The sequence below is a fragment of the Pseudorca crassidens genome, chromosome 21, assembly GCF_039906515.1.
Source record: "Pseudorca crassidens isolate mPseCra1 chromosome 21, mPseCra1.hap1, whole genome shotgun sequence".
NCBI lineage: Eukaryota > Metazoa > Chordata > Mammalia > Artiodactyla > Delphinidae > Pseudorca > Pseudorca crassidens.
Genome location: NC_090316.1, coordinates 26,346,431 through 26,368,115, shown reverse-complemented (window position 1 = coordinate 26,368,115; position 21,685 = coordinate 26,346,431). Strand labels below are relative to the sequence as shown.

The window sequence follows — 21,685 nt, the reverse complement described above, 5'->3', positions numbered from 1 at the left end:
ACTTGTAAAACCACAGGGGTGGCACCATCCAGGCTGCTTACCTGCTAGCCTGGACCCTGGAGACTGGCAGGCCACGCCCTGAGCTCAGGCGTGACTCAGCTCCGGGCCTGGCGACTCTGGAAGGCTGTAGATTTGCGTCCTCCTTCCGGCCGCAGGTCCGGCCCTGCACAGCCCTGGGGCCCCACCCTGCTCCCCCTACTGGCTGCCTGCTGTGGGTCCTGCCTGTTGGGCGCGCAGACAGCCTCTAGAGCTAGAAAAAACAAAGACGTGGATTCTCCTCTGGGCGCCAGAAGGAACCCTCCCCTGCCAACACCTAGTAGGACCCTGACCTCCGGAGCTGTAAGATAAAGGAAGTTGATGATGGGGTGGGGGGGACCGGGTGGGAGAGGAGGAAGCTGGGCGAATGCTCTCCCTGCGGGCAGCTCCCACCTGCAGCCAGCCCACCCGTGGCCCCTGGGGCTCGTGGCTTCCTGGGCTCTGGGTTGGGCCATCGGCCCCCTTCTGAGGGAGCAGACTTCTCAGCAGAGGCCCTTGGCCGCTCAAGCCCTCGGCATCAGCCAGACCTTCCGTCAGGGACAGAGCCCCTCCTGGGCCACCTGCTCGCACGCCCGCCAGCATGCTGTGTGCCTCTCTGTTCACCCAGGTAATTATTCACCCTCTCCTATGGGCCATCGCTGCAACGTCTCCTAGGGAAGAAAAACAAATCCAATGGAAACAAAGCAAAAGCAGATTTTTTAAAAAGAAAAAAGACCACCCTGAGGGCTGTCAGCAGCAGCTTCATAGGTCGGTTCACCGGACTCCAGAGGCAGCTTTTGGGCTTTGAACAATCCCCCTCGGCCCTGAGATGAGGTTAAGACACCCTCGCAGAGAGCACAAGGCTGGGGCAACAGTTCTTTTACTGTAGACTCTTTCCTGCTAGTCTTCCTTCCAATCTCCAGTGGGAAGAGGGGGATAAAACCTAAAAGTGTGAGGTAGGCATTCCATCCTTTAAAATATGCGGATACGTAAAAATCCAGACTTCACATGAGTTTGGAGCACTAAACCCACCTTGCAAAGGATTCTTAACAAGTCTTCAAGCAAATGGTGTTAAATCTAATTAGGCACAGCTTTAAATATTACTGAAAGCAAAGGCCCACGTACGTGACTACAATAAATGACAGTGAGGCATCCGCTCTATTTAAAACACAGTAAGCGATTGTATTTAGCAGCACAATGGCCGAGGGCGTGGGTAGGGGCTGGGGTGGAGTTCAGGCTGGAATGCTCGGGAGGGCGCAGGGTGGCTTTAAATACAGCTCTTGTGGTTGGGATTAACAGATACACACTACTACATATAAAATAGATAACCAACAAGGACCTACTGTGTAGCACAGGGAACTACTCAATATTCTGTAATAACCTATAAGGGAAAATGTGGTGCTCCAAGGACAATGGTGCTTCAAGGACAAAGGACAGCCCAGCCTGAAAAAGCTGGTTACGGACCCCACCAGACTCTCTCGCCCTCCGCGCCATGTTGCGATGGGAACGAAATTCCTGAGCCCACCTGGTCAACGGGACTGTTCCTCTTTCGTCCCAAAGAAGGAAAGGCATCTGCCTTGTCCCACTCCCACCCTATAGAAGGAAGGTGTATATATGTGCCTCGACCAATTGAGAAAAGAAATTTTCACCTCAGACCATTCTTTTGTTCTCTGGCTATAAAAACCGACTAATAGCACATGTTCAGGGTTGGCTATCCCAGACTACTAGGAAGTCGGTCCGCTGTTCTGGCAGCAACCATTCCCGCTAATAAATTCCATCCTCTGCATTCTGCCTTGTGTCTGGAAATTCTTTTCCAACCTGCATTTGGACCACGACAGAAAAGAATCTAAAAGGAATATATATTCAGTTATATACATGTAACTGAATCACTGTGCTGTACAACTGAAACTAACACGGTATTATAAATCAACTATACTTAAATAAAAAATACATAAATAAATAAAGTTCTCGTTCTGAAGGGCGCTCGAAGCTGAGAGCTTGCACACCAGGCTCAGCCGTAAACCACATTTTGGAGGCATGTGTCGTAAGGACACTCTACTCAGCGTGATCCAAAAATCAAATGTCTTTCACGTGTGCCCCTTGTCTACGCATGTACCTAGATGTATTTGTGATAATAAAACACACATTTCTGAAATGTTACTGAATAGTACCTTTTCGTCATTATGCCCTTTCCCAATACACAAAAATTCTGAGTACAAGGGTGGTCCTCGGCCTTTCTTAAGTAGCCACAGTTTATTCCCCTACAACACTGATCTTATTATTCTTCAGAAACTAGGTGAAAGCCCTTTTGTACTTTTATAAAACTAGTAATTTGTATAAGCACAACTTCATTAAAAAAAAATTGGAGGGGAAAAAAACAATAAGCCATAGTAAAGAAGTGATTATAAACTGTCATTCTTAGATCATATAATCTGACAACATCCAAACCAGTACAGACCCCAGTGCTGGTCCTGGGTCTCCAGTTGTTATACTAACACAGGTGCCAGGAGTTCTGCCCACCCCACGACCTGGAAACAGCAAACGCTGAACATGTCTGTGTCATTTTGACATTTCTGGGAATATTTCATCTTGAATAAAAAGGAGAAACATGAAATAAGAGATGCTAAAACCTACATATCTTTATCCAAAACCCAAGAGAAAAGCAAAAATACATTTTTAAATATTTCTATTATAATCACTTTTTTAAACTGGAGGGTGTAAACACCAAGTTGGGCATTATTCATAAACGTGCTTGGGCCGGACTGGCCGAAGGTTAGGTCAATCTTAGCTGCATTTTCACAGTCAAACCTATTGTTTCACACTCAAGTCAGTGTGGTAAACAAGATATTCAGGAAGAAACATCATAGTATTAGTATTAGTTTCCTACTGCTGCTAGAACAAATTACCACAAACTTAATGGTTTAAAACACGCAAATTTATCACTTTGTGGTTCTGGAGCTCAGAAACGGAAAGGGGTCTCTCTGAGCTAAAATCAAGGTGTTGGCAGAGCCGTGTCCCACAGAAAACCCATTTCTTGCCTTTTCTTGCTTCTGGAGGTTGCCCACCTTCCTCGGCTCCCGGGACCCTCCCCCTTCAAAGCCAGCCCTGACCACCAAGACTTTCCCGCCCCCCTCTCCCTGGATCCTCCACTCACTCATAAGGACCCTGATGACACTGAGCCCACCTGGGTGATCCCGGCTGACCGCCCACCTCACGGTCAGCTGATAAGCAACGTTTACCGCTTAGCCTAAGGTAGTCATTGTTTCTGGGGATTAAGACTTGGACATCTTTGGGGCCTTACCCTGCTGCCCACAGATGGGTTACTGGTCTTCACAGAACAATGGTCCTGAACAGGCAGATGATCCTGTGTCTTCGTCCAGTATGGGGACAAAGGCACAAGCGTTGCCACTGAGCCACCAATGCCTCCCACTGGAAGCAGGACTGTCCCGACTTGCGCCATCTGTGAATTCCACCCCAGTGGTGCTCAAGGCTCCCACCAAGAGGACCCCTGCATCCCCACTGCCTGTCCACCATCTACTCAGCTCGCGCAGGCATTTCCTGCTTGTGCCCCTCGACCCTCGGAACTCTCAGTCCAGCCCCTCTGTCCCTCTGAGCCACTGTCGCAGTTACAACCTTTAATTTATTACCAAGTGACTTCAGGTGCGCCTCTCCCAGTCGGACTGTAATCTCCGTGGGGGACTGCAGTTCTGTTCTGTTCCCCATTGGAGCTGTGACACAGTTCTAAGAACCTGCACTTAGATGGTGCTCTGGGAATGTTTGCTGAAGGAACGAGCCTCCCACTGAATGAAAATGAGATGGGAGGAGGTTTACAGAGGACGGTGAACAGCTGGTGACACGGGTTAGATGACTGAAGCTGACGGGTTATCAGGATGCAGGATCTACCCAACAGTGCCTCTGTTTTCATCAGTGGAAACTGTTCATGAGACGGTGGTGAAGGGGCCAGACCGACAGGCTCAGCCCCAGCTCGCCCGCCCGCGGCAGACCCTTAAATCCCTGTGCCTCCTCGTTTTCTCTTTTGCAAAACACGGTAGTGGTACCTGCCCCACCCTCCCCTCCCCCCCAGCAGTGTAGTGATGGCTGAGTGCACGGTGATCAGTCTTCTTCGGACTTGGGCAGAGCCCGGTGCACTGTGAGCGTCCCCGAGAGCCACACACTGTCCTCGTCAGCACAGCTGTCAGAAGGCCCCACGCCAAAGCCACAGCACAGCCGTCACCCGTGGATCGGCCAGGAACTGGAGTTCACTCGGAAAAGAGGGATGGAAATGTTTTTTAAAGCACGTCAAGGTGGTTTATATAATGTCATTTAATTAACCCTTCAAAAAAAGGACCTAACATCAAGAGTCTCTAAACTGATCTCTAAGGGTCACTAGTGAGCAAAACGAAGGTGTGAGGACATCGTACCTAACATGTCCTCACTCCTTAACCTTCGTTTTGCTCACTAGTGACCATTAGAGGTTTAGGGATCCCTGACCCTAATTTAAGGTCCATTTCAATAATAATAACAAGTCGTCAAGAGTGAACAATCTATTACTTCAAGAGAGGTGTTAGTAAATTTGCTGAGTGGAAATGAACTTACTAAATCATCAGCCCTGGGGATGGAATGAACTGCCCGGGGGCAGGGGAGCCGCAGCGGCAGGACTGTCCACGCCTTGTGGCAGATCACAGGGGCCTTGGGAGGGAGCAGCAAAGAACTCCCAACAGTTTCTCCATTTTATTGGAGAAGCATGAGGAGAGATGATTCTAATTAGAAAAGAACAAAATGCTGAAGGTCCCATACGATACAAGATACTGCATGTAGGGCTAATTAGCGCTTTAAAGAGCAAGTCACCTGTCTAAGCAGTAGACAGTGAGGGCTAACTTCACAATAATCATCTCTGACTCTAACTGGAGAGCTACCCTTTGGAAGCGGAGCTCAGAGAAACAATTTGCAGATAACATCAAAAGAGATTTAATCATATGCCTTCCTATTTGAAAATGTTAGCTGCCGCTGTGCAGACATATCTTATCTACCATACAAAAGATAAAAACTCAGCCCACCCACTATTTCTCCTTCTCCGCAAAAAATATTTTTTCTCTGATGGCTTGTTTTCTAACCAAGAAACTTACTGCTTATGTGGTGGCTTATCTTCTGCTGCTAAAGTATTAACTGTTCAAATGTCTTGAGGTGAGAATATGGAAAAGCGGACTCCTGGGCCCTCTCAACATCACTGTACAGGAAGCTGGGAAATGGAACCCACGTTTTACAACCCAGAGTTTTACAACTCTGGGAATCAGGGGCAGGAGGGGAAGGAGCTAAGGAAGCATGAACGCCCAGGGTCTCCCGCACCCCAGGGTCGCCTGCCCCTCACCCCATCTGAGCGTCCTGTCCCTGCCACACACCGAAGGCAAGGAGCAGGGCAGGGGAGAGAAAGCGGTGGCGTCTCGGGGACCCGTCATGCATCAGGGATGAGGGCCTGGGCAAATCCATGCACCGCTCGGCTGGCGATGCCTACCCCTGTTTGAACTGGTCGTGGACCCTGGCTCTGTCCCAGAGGTAGGTAGGGCTTCCCTGGGCTGATGGGCCTGAGAAGGGGGAGCTGAGACCCCTCTCACATGGCGGGAGGTAAAACTGAAGGCCAGTCTGCGTGCTAGTTCTTTGGCCTATGACCCAGCCTTTTAGCTAAGAGTCGGCCAAGGGGAGGTGGGTGGGGAGGGTGTGGCCACCGTCACCCTGTGTGAATTAGGGGATCCTGCAGGGGACGACAGCAAACCCAGGTGATGTCGTGGTCTCTCTGCAGCTCAGCCCTGTCCCTGCCCCCACGGGCCTTCAGGACCAGCCTGGCTCAGCAGACCCACTTCCCTCAAAGATGAATGCTGACTGCCCAGAGTCAGCTCGGGGCCAGGTGGAGACATGCTGCCCAGCTGGGTAGGGAGAAGATGTTAGGCAGATGGGGAACGTACAAGAGTCATGAACGTGAGGGACAAGCGCGACAGCCAGTTATCACTACTCTTCTCAACAGTGCACTGGAGAACAAGCCTTTGCAGTAAAATAAAAAATTAAAACCATGAGTTATAAGGGATGAGAGAAAGCAAAGCTATCATTTTCTTGCAGATGATACGATTGTCTATCTATAAAATCCAAGAGAATCTATGAATAAACTACTCAGATTAATAAAAGTTTAGGGCTTCCCTAGTGGTGTAGTGGTTAAGAATCTGCCTGCCAATGCAGGGGACACGGCTTCGAGCCCTGGTCCAGGAAGATCCCACGAGCCACGGAGCAACTAAGCCTGTGCGCCACAGCTACTGAGCCTGCACCCTAGAGCCCGTGAGCCACAACTACTGAGCCCGTGTGCCACAACTACTGAAGCCCACATGCCTAAAGCCTGTGCTCCGCAACAAGAGAAGCCACCGCAATGAGAAGCCCACGCACCGCAACAAAGAGTAGCCCCCACTCGTCGCAACTAGAGAAAGCTCGTGTGCAGCAACGAAGACCCAACGCAGCCAAAAATAAATAAATTTATTAAAAAATAAAATAAAAAAATAAAAGTTTAGCAAGATTTGCAGAGGACAAGAGCAATGCACAAAATTCATATCATTTCTTTACAGTAGCAATAACCAAGTGGGAATTATAATTTAAACTGCATCATTCATAGCCACAGCAAAATCTATGGCATTCATAGTTGCGGCAAAATCTAACAAACGTGCAAGATCTTCACAGAGAAAACAACAAGCGTGTTACTAAAAAATATAAAGGAAGAATTTAATAAATGGGGAAAAATTTCACGGTTAGAAATTTTACCCAATTTCGTGGATAGAAAGATTCAATTTTGTAAGTGAATTCTCCAAAATCTTTAAATTCAATGAAAATTCAATCAAAACTCCATCAAAATATATGGGGAACTTAAAAAACTGATTTTAGAGAATATGTGTAAAGAAATAGCTTAAGAAATGCTTGGGGGCTTCCCTGGGGGCTTCCCTGGTGGTGCAGTGGTTAAGGATCCGCCTGCCAATGCAGGGGACATGGGTTCGAGCCCTGGTCCGGGAAGATCCCACATGCCGTGGAGCAACTAAGCCCGCGAGCCACAACTACTGAGCCCGAGAGCCACAGCTACTGAGCCTGCATGCCACAACTACTGAAGCCTGCACGCCTAGAGTCCATGCTCTGCAACAAGAGAAGGCACCACAGTGAGAAGCCCGCACACCACAACAAAGACCCAATGCATCCAAAAATAAATAAATAAATAAAATTAAAAAAAAAAAAAGAAATGCTTGGAATGATACACTACCTGTAATTGGCTTCAGAAGAATATGGGGCAGGGGTGGGGGGACCAAGGGGGAGGCATAGATGAAAACAGATCGGGCATGAATTGATTATCACTGCAGCTGGAATTGGGCTATCCTATTGGGTCTATTTTTGTATGTTTAAAATTTTCTATAATATAAGGTTCAAAAAATTTGAGAAGCAAAAATACCAAAAACTCTTTTTTTGAGAAAAAGCCAAATTGGGAGAATTTACAAGAAAGTGAATATATCAAAGGTACAGTCATAAAGATTGTGACAACAGTACAGCAGTAGAAAAATAGACCAAGGGAAAAGGAGAGCTCAGAAGCAGTCTTGTGTGTATTTGGGAATTTGGTAATCTGATGGTGGTGACGTCACAGGTCAGTAGGAAACACGGACATTCAATATATAATGTGGGGAGACTGGGTCTCTTTATCAGGAAAACCTGTTAAACAAGAATCCTGCTTTATGAATACGACAAATTAAAGCCTAAATGTGACCAACCAAAAACTAATAGGATGAAATATAGGTAATATAGGATTTTGTGATCACGAACATAGTGTGAAAAGAGAAAGGGGCAGAATAATTAATACAGCATGGTGCCACTTAATGTAAAGTAACACTTTCAAAAATAAGTTTGTATAATGGACACATGTACATATGTAAATTTTTAAAAAAGGAATATAAAAATACAAACCACCAAACTGTTTACCACTGGGTGAGTGAGGACAGGCCTCTGTGTTGTTCGTAAAGGATTCCTAAGCTATATCTATTATGTATTTTTTCTTTTAAAAGGATTAGAAACAAGTATGACAAAATATATAGTTAAATTTGCGTTATGGAAACAATGTGTTTTGTAAAAATTCTTTATACTTTTCCTGTATCTTTAATTTTTTTTCAAAAATGCAAAAAGACAAAGAAATAAGAAATCACTCAAAGAAATAACATCACTAAACAAACTTAGAGTCAAGACAAGCTCTCCCAGGAAAAAAGCAGAAGGAAGAGCTGTAAGGGCTCCAAGGAGAGACTGCAGGACAAGGACAGAGGATCAGGAGCAGACGGAGGAGGAAGAAGCCAGGAGGTGAAAAGCTCCTACAGACGCCATCAGAAGTAGGAGAAGCAGGTGGAAAACGCTGTCCTGGACACAGGGAGCAAACCTGAAGTCACTCAGGGTGCTGAGCACGCACAGTGCAAAACGGTTAAGTGACTCGGGGGCCAGGGAATGATGTGGAGATGATGGGAAAATAACGTGTGTATAACTCGTGCTCCTAAAGAAAGAAACCAGAAGAGAAAAAAATTAAAGATATGAGTGCATAAAGGTAACTTTAAAAAATGAAAAATTTTTATCTTTTGGCCTTATGTTCCAGGAAACAAAAGTGATACAAGAAGATGGATATAAAATACCTTGATTAAATAACTCAACTTCAAGGAGAGAGAAAGACCCCTGGTTTCTAGAAGGGAAAGTATCAAAGGCAGGAAGACGTCCAGAAACCAGAGCCAGGGGAGGGGCCTGCGGGTGCCAGGCAGAGGGAGGGGGTCTGTCATAGCCGCTGGCTGGCTCACACAAGAGGGCGGGGTCCTTGTGGGCCTTGGGCAGGGACAGAGGTGATCCACACCCAAGGAACCAGCCGAAGGCAGCTTCTCGAATGCTTAATCATGGGTCTGAATGCCCTGCATTGGATCAAACTCCGTAGGAAAGCTCAGGAAGGGCCCCTAAGGGGCACCAGCTAATCTTTCAATTACTGACAAGACTGGACCAGGGAGCTTAACTGATTTTTCCAATACTCCACAGCTGATTAAAGAGAGCCAGAACTCCTTCTAGCTTTTATTGGATTCTTAATCTGCTGCTCTTTGTTGGAAAGATCAAATGTATAATATTTGTAGTTTTCTCCATTTATTTTTTAAAATAATGTATTTAAAAAATATTTTATATCCATATATTTACACATAGATTATATATCATAGAAAATATATAATATAGAACTATATAGAATACTATATACTATATATAGTATAGCTATATATTATGGTTATAACATATGTAACTATAATACTATATACTATTATGCTATATATACTAAATATTTTATATTCAATATACTTTATATACAATATAGTATACATTATATTGTATATATAGTATTCTACATATTATATAGAATATATGGAATATTTAATACATTCTATATGTCATATACCATATGTAATATATAACTACATACTAAATACTAGATAATACAAATTGTTACATAATCTGCTACAGAAGTATACATACATACATAACTATACATATATATACATATACATACATAACTATACATATGATAACCTAAAATATATAACGCATGTCATACGCATGCATAACTGAGAACAATGTCAGCAGCTCACCTGGCGGTGCCCTCCTTGCTGACTCGGCCAGAGGGCATTTCTGCGTCTGTATCTTCTTCCTTCTATTCTTCAGCCGTCTCAGTAGCTCCGACCCCTCCCCAGGAGGCTCTTCCGCAGCCTCCTGTCTCCCAGGGTTACACTAGCTCCATCCGTGACAAGACCTCATTTGTGGCACTTCTTTCTCTTTCCTACGACGTTACAGTACATCAAGCTTGGAGCACCGTTTCCCCAGGGGTCACTCCCCCGTGGCCTCTGCGGGACATTCTGTGGCACTTGGCACTCGACCACATTGTACAGATGAGGTGCAGACATTGCTTCTCCTCTGTGCCTTCGGAATTGTGCTTCACAGGTTGAGAAAAATCTTACTTAAATAAACTCTGTGAGGCTGGGATTCAAAGCAGGAAGCAGCTGCAGCTGAAACTTCCTACTGGACAATCATCTGTTTAAACAGCAAGAAGCAGCTTGTGAAATCGAAAGTAAACACAAAGATGCCTTTGGACAATGTACCAAAGGGACTGAAAACCAATCCTGCTTAATCCTTCTAAACGCTGCATCTCCCCAGCAGGAACGCAACCTGCCAATTAGGGAAACAAGACAAACACAATCCCTTGGGGCTGCGCGGTGAAGGGGGACAGGTGTATTTAATGAGACCTTTGAAGGGGAAGCCAGTTGCAGGCCTAACATCTCCGTGGGCAGAACAGGGAGAAGCCAGCACCCCAAGGGGAGAGAATGCCAGGAAGTGCCAGAATTATGCAAACGGTACAGGGGAAGCTAAAAACAGACCTTCACAGGTAACCTCCTGTAAGGAAGCCCATGGATTAAATCTCCAGGTTCATCCATTCCACTGCATATTAAGAATTCCCTTCTTTTCCAGCAGCCTCGGCGTGTGCTGTAACCTCCCCCCCGCCCCTTATCACCAGTGTCAGTTCTTGTTTGGTCATATCGATCGGATATGTCTTTGGCTCTGTTACCTACATGGTGTTCTAGAACGTGGACTTGAGTTGGAGCAGTGGGCGTGGGACTCCAAAGGAGGTGCTGGGTCCAGGAGGATAAGATGCAGGGAGAGTCAGCTCATCATAGGCAAGGAGACGTGAGGAGGCAGCCTCAGCCCTCCTCACCTTCACCCAGTGGAGCTCCTGGGCTGACAGTCTGGTGGCTGCTCCGCCTTTCAGACCCCAGTGTGACGACCGGCTGGAAGCTGCTGGAAGATTAATTTTCCGATTATGTAACTTTGTGGAAACGCAGAAGACCCTGGAAAGTCAGTTGAAGTGAACATATGGGCTGTGACATCTCATCTATGAATTTCATCAGCAGAAAACACATGGCTTGGGAGCTTCAAGATGGCGGAAGAGTAAGACGCGGAGATCATCTTCCTCCCCACAAATACATCAGAAATACATCTACGCGTGGAACAACTCCTACAGAACACCTATTGAACGCTGGCAGAAGACCTCAGACCTCCCAAAAGGCAAGAAACTCCCCACGTACCTGGGTAGGGCAAAAGAAAAAAGAATAAACAGAGACAAAAGGATAGGGACGGCACCTGCACCAGTGGGAGGGAGCTGTGAAGGAGGAAAGGTTTCCACACACTAGGAAGCCCCTTCGCGGGCGGAGACTGTGGGTGGCGGAGGCGGGGAGCTTCGCAGCCGCGGAGGAGAGCACAGCAACAGGGGGGCGGAGGGGAAAGCGGGGGGATTCCTGCACAGAGGATAAGTGCCAACCGGCACTCACCAGTCCGAGAGGCTTGTCTGCTCACCCGCCGGGGCAGGCGGGTCTGGGAGTTGAGGCTCGGGCTTCGGTCGGATCCCAGGGAGAGAACTGGGGTTGGCAGCGTGAAAACAGCCTACAGGGGGTTAGTGCGCCACGGCTGGCCGGCAGGGAGTCCAGGGAAAAGCCTGGACCTACCGAAGAGGCAAGAGACTTTTTCTTCCCTCTTTGTTTCCTGGTGCGCGAGGAGACGGGATTCAGAGCACCGCTTAAAGGAGCTCCAGACACGGGCGCGAGCTGCGCCTATCAGCGCGGATCCCAGAGATGGGCATGAGACGCTAAGGCTGCTGCTGCCGCCACCAAGAAGCCTGTGTGCAAGCACAGGTCACTCTCCACACCTCCCTTCCAGGGAGCCTGTGCAGCCCGCCACTGGCAGGGTCCCGCGATCCAGGGACGACTTCCCCGGGAGAACGCACGGCGCGCCTCAGGCTGGTGCAACGTCATGCTGGCCTCTGCCGCCGCAGGCTCGCCCTGTACTCCGTGCCCCTCCCTCCCCCCCCCCCCCCCCCCCGCGGCCTGAGTGAGCCAGAGCCCCCGAAGCAGCTGCTCCTTTAACCCCATCCTGTCTGAGCGAAGTACAGACGCGCTCAGGCGACCTACACGCAGAGGCGGGGCCATATCCAAAGCTGAACCCCAGGAGCTGTGCGAACAAAGAAGAGAAAGGGAAATCTCTCCCAGCAGCCTCGGGAGCAGTGGATTAAATCTCCACCATCAACTTGATGTACCTGCATCTGTGGAATACCCGAATAGACAACGAATCACCCCAAATTGAGGAGGTGTACATTGGGAGCAATGATATATATATATATTTCCCTTTTTCTCTTTCTGTGAGTGTGTATGTGTATGCTTCTGTGCGTGATTTTGTCTGTATAGCTTTGCTTTTACCATTTGTTCCAGGGTTCTGTCTGTCCTTTTTTTTTCTATTACATAAAAAAAATTTTTTTCATAATAATTTTTTTTATTTTAATAACTTTATTTTATTCTACTTTATTTTATTTTATCTTCTTTCTTTCTTTCTTTCTTTTTTTTCTCCCTTTTATTCTGAGCCATGTGGAGGACAGGCTCTTGGTGCTCCAGCCATGTGTCAGGGCTGGGCCACTGAGGTGGGAGAACCAAGTTCAGGACACTGGTCCACAAGAGACCTCCCAGCACCACGTAATACCAAACGGTGAAAATCTCCCAGAGATCTCCATCTCAACGCCAAGACCCAGCTCCACTCAACGACCAGCAAGCTACAATGCTGGACACCCTATGCCAAACAACTAGCAAGTCAGGAACACAACCCCATCCATTAGCACAGAGGCTGCCTAAAATCATAATAAGACCACAGAAACTCCAAAACACACCACCAGATGTGGACCTGCCCACCAGAAAGACAAGATCCAGCCTCATCAACCAGAACACAGGCACTAGTCCCCTCCACCAGGAAGCCTACACAACCCACTGAACCAACCTTAGCCACTGGGGACAGACACCAAAAACAACGGAAACTATGAACCTGCAGCCTATGAAAAGGAGACCCCAAACACAGTAAGTTAAACAGAATGAGAAGACAGAGAAACACACAGCAGATGAAGGAGCAAGGTAAAAACCCACCAGACCTAACAAATGAGGAGGAAATAGGCAGTCTATCTGAAAAAGAATTCAGAATAATGATAGTAAAGATGATACAACATCTTGGAAATAGAATGGAGAAAATACAAGAAACGTTTAACAAGGACCTAGAAGAACTAAAGGGCAAACAAACAGAGATGAACAACACAATAAATGAAACTTAAAATTCTCTAGAAGGGATCAGTAGCAGAATAACTGAGGCAGAAGAACGGATAAGTGACCTGGAAGATAAAATAGTGGAAATAACTACTGCAGAGCATAATAAAGAAAAAAGAATGGAAAGAATTGAGGACAGTCTCAGAGACCTCTGGGACAGTATTAAACACACCAACACTTGAATTATAGGGGTCCCAGAAGAAGAAGAGAAAAAGAAAGGGACTGAGAAAATATTTGAAGAGATTATAGTTGAAAACTTCCCTAATATGGGAAAGGAAATAGTTAATCAAGTCCAGGAAGCACAGAGAGTCCCATACAGGATAAATCCAAGGAGAAACACGCCAAGACACATATTAATCAAACTATCAAAAATTAAATACAAAGAACAAATATTAAAAGCAGCAAGGGAAAAACAACAAGTAACACATAAGGGAATCCCCATAAGGTTAACAGCTGATCTTTCAGCAGAAACTCTGCAAGCCAGAAGGGAGTGGCAGGACATATTTAAAGTGATGAAAGAGAAAAACCTACAACCAAGATTACGCTACCCAGCAAGTATCTCATTCAGATTTGATGGAGAAATTAAAAGCTTTACAGACAAGCAAAAGCTAAGAGAATTCAGCACCACCAAACCACCTTTACAACAAATGCTAAAGGAACTTCTCTAGGCAGGAAACACAAGAGAAGGAAAAGACCTCCAATAATAAACCCAAAACAATTAAGAAAATGGGAATAGGAACATACATATCAATAATTACCTTAAATGTAAATGGATTAAATGCCTCAACCAAAAGACATAGGCTGGCTGAATGGATACAAAAACAAGACCGTATATATGCTATCTACAAGAGACCCACTTCAGACCTAGGGACACATACAGACTGAAAGTGAGGGGATGGAAAAAGATATTCCATGCAAATGGAAATCAAAAGAAAGCTGGAGTAGCAATTCTCATATCAGACAAAATAGACTTTAAAACAAAGACTATTACAAGAGACTATGAAGGACACTACATAATGATCAAGGGATCAATCCAAGAAGAAGATATAACAATTGTAAATATTTATGCGCCCAACATAGGAACACCTCAATACATAAGGCAAATACTAACAGCCATAAAAGGGGAAATCGACAGTAACACAATCATAGTAGGGGACTTTAACACCCCACTTTCACCAATGGATAGATCATCCAAAATGAAAATAAATAAGGAAACACAAGCTTTAAATGATTCATTAAACAAGATGGACTTAATTGATATTTATAGGACATTCCATCCAAAAACAACAGAATACACATTTTTCTCAAGTGCTCATGGAATATTCTCCAGGATAGATCATATCTTGGGTCACAAATCAAGCTTTGGTAAATTTAAGGAAATTGAAATTGTATCAGTATCTTTTCCGACCACAATGCTATGAGACTAGGTATCAATTACAGGAAAAAATCTGTAAGAACTACAAACACATGGAGGCTAAACAACACCCTACTTAATAACCAAGAGATCACTGAAGAAATCAAAGAGGAGATCAAAAAATACCTAGAAACAGATGACCATGAAAACACAACTACCCAAAACCTATGGGATGCAGCAAAAGCAGTTCTAAGAGGGAAGTTTATAGCTATACAAGCCTACCTTAAGAAACAAGAAACATCTCAAATAAACAACCTAACCTTATACCTGAAGCAATTAGAGAAAGAAGAACAAAAAACCCCAAAGTTAGCAGAAGGAAAGAAATCATAAAGATCAGATCAGAAATAAATGAAAAAGAAATGAAGGAAACGATAGCAAAGATCAATAAAACTAAAAGCCGGTTCTCTGAGAAGATAAACAAAATTGATAAACCATTAGCCAGACTTATCAAGAAAAAAAGGGAGAAGACTCAAATCAATAGAATTAGAAATGAAAAAGGAGAAGTAACAACTGACACTGCAGAAATACAAAGGATCATGAGAGATTACTACAAGCGACTCTATGCCAATAAAATCAACAACCTGGAAGAAATGGACAAATTCTTGGAAACGCACAACCTTCCAAGACTGAACCAGGAAGAAATAGAAAATATGAACAGACCAATCACAAGCACTGAAATTGAAACTGTGATTAAAAATCTTCCAACAAAGAAAAGCCCAGGACCAGATGGTTTCACAGGCGAATTCTATGAAACATTTAGAGAAGAGCTAACACCTATCCTTCTCAAACTATAGCAGAAGGAGGAACACTCCCAGATTCATTCTACGAGGCCACCATCACTCTGATTCCAAAACCAGACAAAGATGTCACAAAGAAAGAAAACTACAGGCCAATATCACTGATGAACATAGATGCAAAAATCCTCAACAAAATACTAGCAAACAAAATCCAACAGCACATTAAAAGGATCATACACTATGATCAAGTGGGGTTTATCCCAGGAATGCAAGGATTCTTCAATATATGCAAATCAATCAACGTGATACAGCATATTAACAAATTGAAGGAGAAAAACCATATGATCATCTCAATCGATGCAGAAAAAGCTTTCAACAAAATTCAACACCCATTTATAATAAAAAACCCTCCAGAAAGTAGGCATAGAGGGAACTTTCCTCAACATAATAAAGGCCATATATGACAAACCCACAGCCAACATTGTCCTCAATGGTGAAAAACTGAAACCATTTCCACTAAGATCAGGAACAAGACAAGGTTGCCTACTCTCACCACTATTATTCAAAATAGTTTTGGAAGTTTTAGCCACAGTAATCAGAGAAGAAAAAGAAGTAAAAGGAATCCAAATTGGAAAAGAAGAAGTAAAGCTGTCACTGTTTGCAGATGACGTGATACTATACATAGAGAATCCTAAGGATGCTACCAGAAAACTACTAGAACTAATCAATGAATTTGGTAAAGTAGCAGGGTACAAAATTAATGCAGAGAAATCTCTTGCATTCCTATACACTAATGATGAAAAATCTGAAAGTGAAATTAAGAAAACACTCCCATTTACCATTGCAACAAAAAGAATAAAATACCTAGGAATAAACCTACCTAAGGAGACAAAAGACCTGTATGCAGAAAATTATAAGACACTGATGAAGGAAATTAAAGATGATACAAATAGATGGAGAGATATACCATGTTCTTGGATTGGAAACATCAACATTGTGAAAATGACTCTACTACCCAAAGCAATCTACAGATTCAATGCAATCCCTATCAAACTACCACTGGCATTTTTCACAGAACTAGAACAAAAAAATTCACAATTTGTATGGAGACAAAAAAGACCCCGAATAGCCAAAGCAATCTTGAGAAAGAAAAACGGAGCTGGAGGAATCAGGCTCCCTGACTTCAGACTATATTACAAAGCTACAGTAATCAAGACAGTATGGTACTGGCACAAAAATAGAAATATAGATCAATGGAACAGGATAGAAAGCCCAGAGATAAACCCACGCACATATGGTCACCTTATCTTTGATAAAGGAGGCAAGAATATACAGTGGAGAAAAGACAGCCTCTTCAATAAGTGGTGCTGGGAAAACTGGACAGCTACATATAAAAGAATGAAATTAGAACACTCCCTAACACCATACACAAAAATAAACTCAAAATGGATTAAAACCTAAATGTAAGGCCAGACACCATCAAACTCTTAGAGGAAAACATAGGCAGAACACTCTATGACATAAATCACAGAAAGATCCTTTTTGACCCACCTCCTAGAGAAACGGAAATAAAAACAAAAATAAACAAATGGGACCTAATGAAACTTAAAAGCTTTTGCATAGCAAAGGAAACCATAAACAAGACGAAAAGACGATCCTCAGAATGGGAGAAAATATTTGCAAATGAAGCAACTGACAAAGGATTAATCTCCAAAACATACAAGCAACTCATGCAGCTCAATATCAAGAAAAACAAACAACCCAATCCAAAAATGTGCAGAAGACCTAAATAGAGATTTCTCCAAAGAAGATATAGAGATTGCCAACAAACACATGAAAGAATGCTCAACATCATTAATCATTAGAGAAATGCAAATCAAAACTACAATGAGATATCATCTCACACTGGTCAGTATGGCCATCATCAAAAACTCTACAAACAATAAATGCTGGAGAGGGTGTGGAGAAAACGGAACCTTCTTGCACTGTTGGTGGGAACGTAAATTGATACAGCCACTATGAAGAACAGTATGAAGGTTCCTTAAAAAACTGAAAATAGAACTACCATATGACCCAGCAACCCCACTCCTGGGCATATACCCTGAGAAAACCATAATTCAAAAAGAGTCATGTACCAAAATGTTCATTGCCGCTCAATTTACAATAGCCAGGACATGGAAGCAACCTAAGTGTCCATCAACAGATGAATGGATAAAGAAGATATGGCACATATATACAATGGAATATTACTCAGCCATAACAAGGAACGAAACTGAGTTATTTGTAGTGAGGTGGATGGACCTAGAGGCTGTCATACAGAGTGAAGTAAGTCAGAAAGAGAAAAACAAATACCATATGCTAACACATATATATGGAATATAAAAAAAAAAGAAAGAAAATCATCAGAAGAACCTACGGGCAAGATGGGAATAAACATGCAGACCTACTAGAGAATGGACTTGAGGATACGGGGAGGGGGAAGAGTAAGCTGGGACAAAGTGAGAGAGTGGCATGGACATATATACACTACCAAATGTAAAATGGATAGCTAGTGGGAAGCGGCCGCATAGCACAGGGAGATCAGCTCCGTGCTTTGTGACCAGCTAGAGGGGTGGGATAGGGAAGGTGGGAGGGAGGGAGGGAGACGCAAGAGGGAAGAGATATGGGGACATATGTATATGTATGACTGATTTACTTTGTTATAAAGCAGAAACTGACACACCATTGTAAAGCAATTATACTGTAATAAAGATGTTAAAAAAAAGACTAAAAAATAAAACTAAAAAAGAAAAGAAAACACATGGCTTCATCAATGATATGGCATTTGATTACATTTAATCATGTAAAGTTATTATCACAATTAGGCCATATGAAGTCACCAGTAAGTGCTTTACTGAATTCATTAGCAGGTGTGAAAGGTCGCTGGGGAACATGTAATCTCGAAAGGCTCAGCAAATTGGCAAATAAAATGACAGAGAATCTCACACACGGTTGCTCTTTATAAACCAAAACACACTGTGTCCTCTGGGACAGACCCCAGGTTTCGCTACGGCTCCCCTGGAGACCTGACATCCCGCTGTCCCGTGGGCAGCTGGTGGATCTGGACTCCTGCCTTGGTGTGTGTCCAGCTCTGCAAACGACTGAGACCCCTGGTAGTCCGGAGTCCCAGCCCCTCACTGGCCCTCAGTGGAGCCCTGCAGTTCAAACAAGACGAGGCTGTGGGGAGACTAGGAAACAGTGATTCCTCTTTCCAGCCAGCTTAGTCTAGCCTGTCGTGACTCATGCCCCCGTCTCTCATTCCAAGAATTAACACCGATTTCTTGTGAAATTTGCCTGTTTGTCCTTTGTATGCGTTTCAGCAGCTCGTGAGAACCCGTGAGCATCTTGGGCTGCGGTCACTTGCACTCCAGGCGGCTGCTTCCCAAGCCTCCGGCGCCAAGGCCCAGGCTGACCGTTACTCACCCCTCCTAGTCAGGCGTGTTTTGGGGGTTTGCACAGTTAGAAAGTGGGGTGAGGGCGCCTTAGTCTTGGTAATGATACTCCAGGTGGTGAGGTTCAGACAGCTGGGAAGCTGGCAGCGCCCCAGGATCTCAGAGCATCTGAGGGTTAGAGTCCGTTTCCAGAAGAAACTAAAACCTGGGTTCTGCGTTGCTAAGATCTAGGGTCAGGCCCGCTCCGCTTGCACTCACGCTCTTTCCTTTCTCGCTCATCCTGAGCCGAGCCGTGCTCCTCTCCCTCCCGGAAGCAATGCATCGAGGGTGCAAGCTCCCCAGGCCTGGAAGACCCACGACCAGGAAGCGACCCTGGAGACGAGAACCTGCACTTGTCTCAGGAAAGCAGAGGTCCCAGGAGGCGGTGGGGGAGCCCAGCGGGGTGAGCCTGCCGGCAACCCGAACCTCGGCATCGGTAAACTGTCTGCAGCTGGGCAGGGCTTGCTGGCGCCGGGGCCTCCTTCCTCTCCTGGCACTTGGACCATCCATATGTTTCTGTTCGTCCTCTTCGATCCTCTGCTCCCTTTCGAATCATCCCCGTTTCGCCAGCTCTCCAGTCGAGGCTGAGATTTGAAGCTTCCTTCCTCCTGGACCATCCAGCTCGAATCCCGTGATGCAAAGAGCAGGTGCCGTTCTCTGGTGTTTCCCACTTCCTGGGGGTGCAGCTGGTGACCTTGTTCAGCCAGAAGATATGCTTTGTGAGGGCTCAAACTGAGGCTGAGTATTTTCTGTGTATTAATATAAGGACCTGTCTGGTCTGGACTGTACTTCTTGTGACTCAGTGGTAATGGGCCATTAATTACAAAGCCCGTAATTACACTTTGAAACTGGATGCCATTCCTTAAGAGTTTTCAAAGCTTGGCCCCTGATTGGTTCCAGGTCAGGAAGACATGTTAAATGTTTGTAATATGCTTAGTTTCAAGCAAAATTAACCCGCAAAATTGACCTTGCAGCAGTAAACTGCTAACCTTGAAAAGCACTCTTTTTTTTTCCCTCTCAGAATGGGGAGCTCCGACAGTACATTTTTCCAACAGATATTTCTCAGCTCTGAGAAGGTACATAAAGTGTGTAAGTCAGTATGTACATTTTGGGCTGCTGATTCCCATTCACTGGCATATAGTAAATTACAATTTCTATAATTAAGACATTGAAGAATGGCTTAGCATGGCCTGTTTTTGTTGTAAAAATCCAGTTTCATGAAATTTGTGTGAGGAAAAGTAACAAGAGAATTTAGTGTGTTCTTCAAGCTTTAGTTCCTGGCGCGACTGATCTTACATGGATGGAGTGGGCAGGGGTTTGTGGATGTTTCCCTTTGTGGGCCACACAGCTGTGCCCATGACTCAGCTCAATTGTTACAGCAGGAGAGCGGATAATCCTTAGATGAGCATCTGTGGCTGCGTTTCATTAAAACTTTATTTACAAAAGCAGATGATCACTGAATTTGACCTGTGGAAATTTATAATTTGCTAATTATAAATTATAATTTGCTAATTCTTGGCCTAGAGATTTTAAATATTTACTTAATTCCATTCAACAGAACAGGCCCTGGGCTAAGTAATAATGAGGGAAAAATGAGAAAGACAATTCGGAGTTTATCAGGAGATGATAGTTCTAATTCAATTTCTTTCTTTCTTTCTTTCTTTCTTTTTTTTTTTTGTTTTTTAGGTCACTCTGTGTGGCATGCAGGATTTTGGTTCCCTGACCGGGGATCGGACCCGTGCCCACTGCATTGAGAGTGCAGAGTCTTAACCACTAGACTGCCAGGGAAGTCCCTCCAATTCAATTTCTTAACTGGAACTATTTAAAACAAAATATTTTCTTGGATCAGTCTCCTAAGGCAAAAGGAATAAAAGCAAAAATGAACAAATGGAACCAAATTAAACTGAAAAGCTTTTGCATAGCAAAGGAAACCATTGACAAAACGAGAAAACAACCTACAGAGTGGGAGAACATATTTGCTAATGATGTGACCGACAAGGGTTAATCTCCAAAATATACAAACAGCTCATACAACTCAATGTTGAAAAGACAAACAACTCATTCAAAAAATGGGCAGAAGACCTGAATAGACATTTCTACAAAGAAGACATACAGGTGACCAACTGGCACATGAAAAGATGCTCAACATTGTTAATTATTAGAGAAAAGCAAATCAAAACTGCAATGAGATATCACCTCACACCAGTCAGAATGGTGATCATCAAAAAGTCTACAAATAACCAATGCTGGTGAGGATGTGGAGAAAAGGGAACCTTCCTACACTGTTGGTGGGAATGTAAATTGGTGCAGCCACTATGGAAAACAATGAGGTTCCTCAAAAAACTAAAAATAGAGCTACCATATGATCCAGCAATTCTACTCCTGGGTATGTATCTGGAAAAAAATGAAAACACTAATTCAAAAAGATACATGCACCCCAATGTTCATAGCACCACTATTTATAATAGCTAAGACATTGAAGCAACCCAAGTGCCCATCAACAGATGACTGGATTAAGATACACACACACACACACACACACACACACACACACACACACATATACACACAATGGAATATTACTCAGCCATAAAGAAGAATGAAATAATGTCATTTGCAACGACGTGGATGGAGAATATTATATTTAGTGAAGTAAGTCAGAGAAAGATAAATATTGTATGATATCATTTACATGTGGAATCTAAAAAATAATACGAGTGAATCTATTTACAAAACAGCAATAGACTTCCACATAGAAAACAAACCTGTGGTTACCAAAGGGGAGAGGGAAAGGGGGAGGGACAAATTAGGGGTATGGGATCAACACACTATACAAACTACTAT

At 44.2% G+C, this 21,685-nt stretch overlaps 1 long non-coding RNA gene across 1 annotated transcript in view; it reads right to left on the bottom strand.

Annotated features, from left to right (window-relative positions):
* Positions 1–21,685, bottom strand: part of LOC137216010 (uncharacterized) — a 71,194-nt gene that overhangs the window by 10,226 nt on the left and 39,283 nt on the right. The window contains exons 5-7 of the long non-coding RNA XR_010939542.1: positions 12,051–20,308; positions 9,684–11,171; positions 42–4,277 (exon numbers count right to left, since the gene is read on the bottom strand). This is a non-coding gene — a long non-coding RNA (uncharacterized lncRNA). The remainder of the gene's footprint in view (positions 1–41; positions 4,278–9,683; positions 11,172–12,050; positions 20,309–21,685) is intronic.